This window comes from Cetorhinus maximus, chromosome 13, assembly GCF_964194155.1.
Source record: "Cetorhinus maximus chromosome 13, sCetMax3.hap1.1, whole genome shotgun sequence".
Classification (NCBI taxonomy): Eukaryota; Metazoa; Chordata; class Chondrichthyes; order Lamniformes; family Cetorhinidae; genus Cetorhinus; species Cetorhinus maximus.
Genome location: NC_135891.1, coordinates 117879632 through 117888074, shown reverse-complemented (window position 1 = coordinate 117888074; position 8443 = coordinate 117879632). Strand labels below are relative to the sequence as shown.

The window sequence follows — 8443 nt, the reverse complement described above, 5'->3', positions numbered from 1 at the left end:
TCCCACCTACATCTGCGATTCCTCTGACACCCTACATCATATCAACAATTTCCAGTTCCCTGGCCCCAACTGCCTCCTCTTCACCATGGACGTCCAATCCCTCTACACCTCCATCCCCCACCAGGATGGTCTGATGGCTCTCCGCTTCTTCCTCAAACAGAAGCCCGAACAATCCCCATCCACCACTACTCTCCTCCCGTCTGGCTGAACTTGTTCTCTCATTGAACAATTTCTCCTTAAACTCCTCTCACTTCCTCCAAATAAAAGGTGTGGCTATGGGTACCCGCATGGGCCCCAGTTATGCCTGTCTCTTTATGGGGTATGTGGAACATTCCTTGTTCCAGTCCTACTCCGGCCCTCTCCCACTACTCTCTCCGGTACATCGATGACTGCTTTGGTGCTGCTTCATGCTCTCGTCCGGATCTGGAAAAATTTATTAATTTTGCTTCCAATTTCCACCCCTCCATCATTTTCACATGGTTCATCTCTGACACTTCCCTTCCATTCCTTGACCTCTCTGTCTCAATTTTTGGTGATAGACTGTCCACCAATATTCATTACAAGCCTACCTTGACTACAGCTCCTCACACCCCACTTCCTGTAAGGACTCCATCCCATTCTCTCAGTTCCTTCACCTCTGTCGCATCTGTTCTGATGATGCCACTTTCAAAAACAGTTCCTCTGACATGTCTTCCTTCTTCCTTAACCGAGGTTTTCCACCCACGGTGGTTGATAGGGCCCTCAACCGTGTCTGGCCCATCTCCCATGCATCCGCCCTTACACCTTCCTCTCCCTCCCAGAACCATGATAGGGTCCCCCTTGTCCTCACATCACCCCACCAGCCTCTGCATTCAAAGGATCATCCTCCGCCATTTCCGCCAACTCCAGCATGATGCCACCACCAAACACATCTTCCCTTCACCTCCCCCACCGGCATTCCGGAGGGATCGTTCCCTCCGGGACAACCTGGTCCACTCCTCCATCACCCCCTACACCTCAACCCCCTCCCATGGCACCTTCCCCTGCAACCGCAGAAGGTGTAACACCTGTTCCTTTACTTCCTCCTTCCTCACCGTCCAAGGGCCTAAGCACTCCTTTCAAGTGAAGCAGCATTTCACTTGCACTTCCCTCAATTTAGTCTACTGCATTTGCTGCTCCCAATACAGTTTCCTCTACATTGGAGAAACCAAACGCAGACTGGGTGACCGCTTTGTGGAACACCTTCGGTCTGTCCGCAGTCATGACCCAGACCTCCCTGTCGCTTGCCATTTCAACACACCACCCTGCTCTCATGCCCACATGTCCATCCTTGGCCTGCTGCAATGTTCCAGTGAAGCTCAACGCAAACTGGAGGAACAGTACCTCATCTTCCGACTAGGCACTTTACAGCCTTCCGGACTGAATATTGAGTTCAACAACTTTAGATCACGAACTGTCTCCCCCATCCCCACCCCCTTTCCGATCCCCCTTTTCCCAATGATTTATATATATTTTTCTTTTCCCACCTATTTCCATTATTTTTAAATGTATTTCCATCCATCGTTTTATTTCTACCTTTTAGCCTATTTCGATCCCTTCCCCCCACCCCACCCCCACTAGGGCTATCTGTACCTTGCTCATCCTGCTTTCTACCCTTAATGTCACCATTAGCACATATCTTAGCTAATATCACCACCTTCAACACCTCTTTGACCTTTTGTCTATGACATCTTTTGGTTATCTCCACCTATCACTGGCCCTCTATCCAGCTCTATGTGTGCCCCCCCCCCCCCCCCACCCCCACTTAAACCAGCTAATATTTCACCTCTTTTCTATTTTTCCTTAGTTCTGATGAAGAGTCATTTGGACTTGAAACGTTAACTGTATTCCTCTCCGCAGATGATGTCAGACCTGCTGAGTTTTTCCAGGTATTTTTGTTTTTGTTTTGGCATTCATATAGCATCTTTCGTGATCACCTGACACCCCAAAGTGCTTTACAGCCAATGAAACTCTTTTGAAGTGTAACCACTTGTAATGTAGGAAACGTGTGAAGAAACAGAGTTAAAGTTTCATCAGCAAAACTCTGTTCCTCTCCCCACAGGTGCTGCCAGACCAGCAGAGTGTTGCTCACAGTTTCTGTTGTAGCTTATATCCTTGTCTGTTTGAGGAGGGGCCACTGAATTCGTCCAGAGCTTCAGGTGTAGCAGAAACTGCCAATAGAGGGTCGAAGGTGAAGTGTATTTGAGCAACCTGCGTCAGTTTCTGTAATGGAGCTCTTGCTGAGCTCAGAGTCAACAGCATTGGAAGGATGAAGGTGAAAGAGATACAGGAAGGTTGTTGGGTCAAGGTGGATAAGAGAATACATACGTACGAACATACGAATTAGGAGCAGGAGTAGGCATCTTGGCCCCTCAAACCTGCTCCTTCAATATGATCATGGCTGATCCGAGTAGATGGGTAATGGAACGGTAATAGTGGTAGGATGGAGGATGGAAGAAGGAGGGAGGATAGAGGAAACAGATTGGGTAGAGGAGGTAGGGAGGCTGAATTGAGGAGGTAAGGTGTGGAGTAGGGTACAGTAGTGCAGTTCCTATGTTATTGGCTGGATTAATCATCTAATTCGAAGCCAGTTTAAGTCCCACCATGGCAATTTGGAATTTGAGTTCAGTATTTTTTATAAATCTGGAAATAAAAAAATGACCATGAAACTGTCAGGTTGTTGTTAAAAACTCAGCTGGTTCATTAATGTTCCTTAGGGAAGAAAACCTGCCAATCATACTCTGATCACATGCCCATTCCATCACTAAGACTGCCTATTTCCACCTCCGTAACATTGCCCAACTCCATCCCTGCCCGAGCTGCTGAAATCCTCATCCATGTCTTTGTTATTTCTAGACTTGGACTGTTCCAGTGCACTCCCAGTCAGCCTCGCACATTCTACCCTCTGTAAACATAAACTCATCCAAAAATCTGCTGCCCCATATTCCTAACTCACACCAAATCTCTTTCACTCATTATCCACCTGTACTCACTGACCTACATTGGCTCCCAGTCTGGCAAAAACATTAATTCTAAAATTTTCATCCTAGTTTTCAAATCTCTGTGGCCTCATGACTCCCGGTCTCAGTAATCTCCAGAGATTACCTTCTGAGATAGCTGCGCTCCTCCACTTCTGGCCTTTTGCATATCCCTATTTCCTTCATTCCACCAATGCCTTTAGCTAAGCTCTGAAATTCCCTCTCTAAACTTCTCTGCCTCTCTACCGACTCTCCTCCTTTAAGATGCTCCTTAAAACTACTTCTTTGACCAAGTTTTTGGATATCTGTCCTAATATCTCCTTCCATGATTTGGTGTCAAAGATGTTTTAATTCATGAAGCTTTTATTGCGGACATTTTGCTAAATTTAAGGTTTTATATAAATGCAAGTTATTGTTGTATGCGATTCCCACATCAATCTTTTGGGCTCTTAACTACCCTTTGAAGTGGCCTAGAAAGCCCAAGAGTTGTTTCACATCACTATCAGAGATCAAAAAGGTTCATTATCATCTTCTCAGGTTACATCGTTGTAATTTAGCTTTCAATTATCAGTCAGACTCTGTCCTTGTTTTTGTACTCCCATTCAGTGCTTATTTCCACATTTAATGCTATTACCTAGGAAGTGCAGCACAGAAACAGTTATAATGGAAATTATACAACAGAGCATAACCTTAAAATGAGGTCCAGGCCGTTTGAGGATGATGTCAGGAATCACTGCTTCACACAAAGAGTAGTGGAAACCTGTAATTCCCCCCAAACCACCATACCGCACCCCCCCGCAAAAAAATCTGTTGAGGCTAGGGTGTCAATTGAAAGTTGCAGAACAGAGAGTGATAGAATTTTGATGGGCCATGGTATTAAAGATTACTGAGCCAAGGAGAGTAAATGGAGTCACGATACAGATGTCATGAGTTAACTGAGTGGTGAAACAGGCTCAAAATGGGCTGAATGGCCTTCTCCTGTACCTATATTATCCATGTAAACATGTCACACATGCTGTTATGACACTTTCCTACTTGTGGTGGTGCTGCAGGGACGTTTCTCTTAATGTGGACATAGGAATCTATAACAGAAAAGTAATGAAAGAAATTGCAAACAGGTGCAAGAGATTTCATATTACGTAGATTTAGTTTTCTGGTCAGTATTCATCCACACAAGCAGAGCAATGGTTTGTGCTGAAGCAACTGGGGATGGATTTCTCTTCGGCTGCAACTGAGATATACTGACAGGATTAATGGACATCTACATTTGAAAATGTGCCACAATGCACATTAGGCAGAGATGATTTATACATTTCCACTTGGAATCAGAAGTCTCTCAAAATGCATCACATACGATTAATTGTTTTAAAGTGCATTTATTGTTCTTACAAGGGCAAATCACAGCTGTTTTTCACACAGCAAGATCCCACAAGCAGCAAAGAAATGTTCAATGAAGTAAGTTGTTTTTAGTGATGTTGCTTGAGGGAGGAAATATTTGCCCGAGGCCATTCTTTTCTATTTGTCATGTGATCTGGCGAAGGCTCAATGGGCTAAATGGCCTCCTATTGTGCTGTATTATTCTATGATTCAATGATATCAGACAGACGACTAAAATAAAGAAAAACTTGCATTTACTTAATACCTTTCACAACCCTAGGACTGATGAGAAAAATTAGGGCCATTTTTGTTTCTTCGTTCATGGGATGTGGATGTTCACATGTAACCGTGACAACCAAAGTCCTGTTAGAGCATCTGGCACAAGGCAATTAAAAAAATGAGGCAAATGGTTCCATGTGCATGAGTTCCATAGGTCCAGGAATGCATCTCTCTGTGCCACAGCATTCCCAATAAATCACTGGAATATATCATAATTGCTCCAACATGGAACCAGACCTCAGCCGAGACTGGTAGGTAATTGTGGCAGGGCTGTTCAGAGTTCCTCACTTCATTAGTATATTACACCTGCTGAGACAGTAATGCTTCTGTCTGCCAAGGAGCAGGCGGCCCTTGTTTGAAATGCTTCAGTCTCGTTTCCCCTTAATTTAAGTGGGATAGCAATGGGGTGTGGCTGAGTGCAACCACAACAAGGGCCGGGGTCTCATAAATTCAGTCTGGGTAGTGTCGGAAAATTCGGAAGATTTATACTGCCCTGCCGGTGAATTGCTCGTTCAGCTGGTGAGCTGTCATTGAAGCTCATCCCTCTAATATCCTACCTTTTCTTAGCCTCTGAAATGAAGAATAGCCACTTGGGAAGGTGCTGAACTACAAAATGGAGCCCCTACCTTCAGCTGAGATGGAAAGAAGAAAAGTCTAATATTGGAATGGTCTACCCAGTGGATAAAATAGCACTTTCTTTTTAGTTGATGAATTGCCTGTCCAACTTCCTCTAGCCACACAACCTACCGATGTCCTTGCACTCTTTCCACTCTGACCATCACTGATTTTAATCGCTGCACCATTGGCGGTCAAGCCTTCAGCTGCCAATGCCACAAGCTCTGAAATTTCCTCCCTAAACCCCTCTGTTTATTTACCTCTTCTCCTTTAAGCAGCACCTAAAACCTATCTTTTTGACCAAGCTTTTGGTCGCTTGCCATAGACTCAGAGTCAAATTATGACTGACAATGCTCCTGTGAGGTGCCTTGGGATGTTTTACTACATTAAAGGTGCTATATAAATCCAAGCTATTATTGTTTGAGTAACAGTCACAAGGCATGATGGGCTGAATGGCCTCCATTGTGTTGTATCATTCAATGATTTTCCGCTTAATCTCATTGGAGTTGAGCTTTGTAAATTATCAAGTATGGGCACATGTTATTTTTCAGAAGTTAAATTAACAAAACATTAATGTAATAGGACTGTGTCTGAGCTAATCTATGCAACAATTTATAAATTAATCGCACAGCTGTCTGAACAGTGGAGAAAAATCTTTCCAGTAATAGAATGTGAAGTCAGTTGTGTGAGGAATGCGTTTGGTGCATCTCATTACTTTACCCAATGTAGTGCTTCAATATTAGGATGTTACTTACAGTAACAGTATGGCCAAGATAGCACCAGTGCAGAACCAAAACTACACAAACTAGCAAGACCTGATGTTTGCTCCCTTCAGCCTGTCTTGGTGTCTTGCAGTGAGCCTGGGTTTCTGCTCCTCAACACTATCTAGTGATGCTTGCCAATATAAACATGAGGGTGTAAACATTGTGAAGATCAATTTTAATTCCCTTCCTCACCCACTCCAGCCTGACGGGAAGGGTTAAAATCAACCTAGTCGACTGTAGGCCTGCGTTCTCACTATTCCCACCCAGTGGTATTTCAGATTCATTGAACTTGAAGTAAACAGAAGCTTCTGTTCACTGAGGGCAAACAGAAACCTAATTAAACATTGAAGCTCATGGCCCGATGGTATAATTTTTAATGATGACTCATGCGTGAGGCCCTCCAAGCGTCAAATATCGAGTTATATCAAGTCTACAGCACAGAATAAGGCAACTCATCCCACTGGTCCATCCCAGTATTTAGGTTTCCTCCTGCCTCTCTTCATCTCAACCTATCAACATATTTTTAAAATTCTTTCACGGGATGTGGGCCCCGCTGGCCAGGCCAGTGTTTATTGCCCATTGCTAATCATCCTTGATAAGGTGGTGGTGAAATGTCTCCTTGAACCGCTGCAGTTCCTGTGGTGTAGGTATACCCACAATGCTATTAGTGAGGGAGTTCCAAGATTTTGACCCAGCGACAATGAAGGGTCGGCAATATATCTCCAAGTCAGGATGGTGAGTGGCTTGGCAGGGACCTTACAGGTGGTGGCGTTCCCATGCGTTTGCTGCCCTTGTCCTTCTAGGTGGTAGAGGTTGCGGGTTTGGAAGCAGCTGTGGAAGGAGCCTTGGTGAGTTGCTGCAATGCATCTTGTAGATGGCACACACTGTTGCCATTGTGCATTGATGGTAGAGTGAGTGAATGTTTAAGGTGGTGGACAGGGTGCCAATCAACTGCTGCCTTGTTCTGGATGATGACAAGCTTCTTGAGTGTGTGGGAGCTGCACTCATTTAGGCAAGTGGAGAGCATTCTATCACACTCCTGACTTGTGCCTTGGACAGGCTTTGTGGAGTCAGGAGGGGAGTTACTCACTGCAGAATTCCCAGTCTCTGATCTGCTCTTGTAGGCACAGTATTTAAATGGCCAGTTCTGATCAATGGTAATCTCCAGGATGTTGATAGAAGAGGATTCACTGATGGTAATGCCATTGAATGTCAAGGGAAGATGGTTAGATTCTCTTTTGTTGGAGATGGTCATTGCCTAGCACTTGTATGGCGCGAATGTTACTTACCACTTATCAGCCCAAGCCTGAATGTTGCAGGTCTTGCTGCATATGGACATGGACTGCTTCAATATTCGAGGAGTCGCAAATGGTGCTGAATATTGTGCGAGTATCCAAGAACATCCCCACTTCTGACCTGGAGGTAAGGTCATTGATGAAGCAGCTGAAAATGGTTGGCCTTAGGACACTATCCTGAAGAACTCCTGCAGCGATGTCCCTCATGGGCTTATCTAGCTTCCCCTTAAATGCATCTATGCTATTTATCTCAATCGCTTCTTGTGGTAGCAAGTTTCACATTCTCACCGGGTAAAGAGTTTCTCCTGAATTTTCCTATTGGATTTATTAGTAAATATCACATATTTACAAACTTGAGTTATGGACTCCCCCACAAGTGGAAACATCTTCACTACTTCTACCCTTCAAATCCTTTTACTCTCTCAGGTCACCTCTCAGCCTTATCTTTTCTAGAGAAAGGAGCCCTAGCCTGTTCAATCTTTCCTGATATGTATAGCCTCTCAATTCTGGTATAATCCTTTTAAATCTTTTATTTTACACCTTCTCCAATATCCTTTTTGTAATATGGAGACCATATGTCACGCCCTAAGTGTGGTGTCTAACCAATGATCCATATACAAAGTTTAACATAACTTTTATGCTTTTCAATTCTAGCACTGTAGGAATGAACCTTTTTTTCCCTTTATTCTTTCATGGGATGAGAGCAATTTGTTGCCTATCCCTAATTGCCCTTGAAATAGGCAGCCTGCAAGGCCATTACAGAGGGCAATTAAGAGTCAACCACATTTCTGTGGGTCTGGAGTGAGGGGTAAGGATGGCAGATTTCCTTCCTTAAAGGGCATTAATGGCCCAGATGGGTTTTTACAACAATCAATGATAGTTTTATGGTCACCATTACTAAGACTAGATTAGCTTTATATTCCAGATTTATTATTTGAATTTAAATTCCACCAGCTGCTATGGTGGGATTTGAACCCATATCCCCAGAGCATTAGCTTGGGTCTCTGGGATTACTAGTTCAGCAATATTACCACTACACCACCATCTCCCCACTAAGAAACCTGATGAGACACAGCTGGCAATATTCCTTTATTCTTTGGGAGGATTCCATGGGAGT

The 8443-nt window shown here is 44.0% G+C and overlaps 1 protein-coding gene across 1 annotated transcript in view; it reads right to left on the bottom strand.

Moving 5' to 3' along the window:
- The window catches only part of cilp2 (cartilage intermediate layer protein 2), a 39416-nt gene that overhangs the window by 11399 nt on the left and 19574 nt on the right, over window positions 1–8443 (bottom strand). The window lies entirely within an intron of this gene.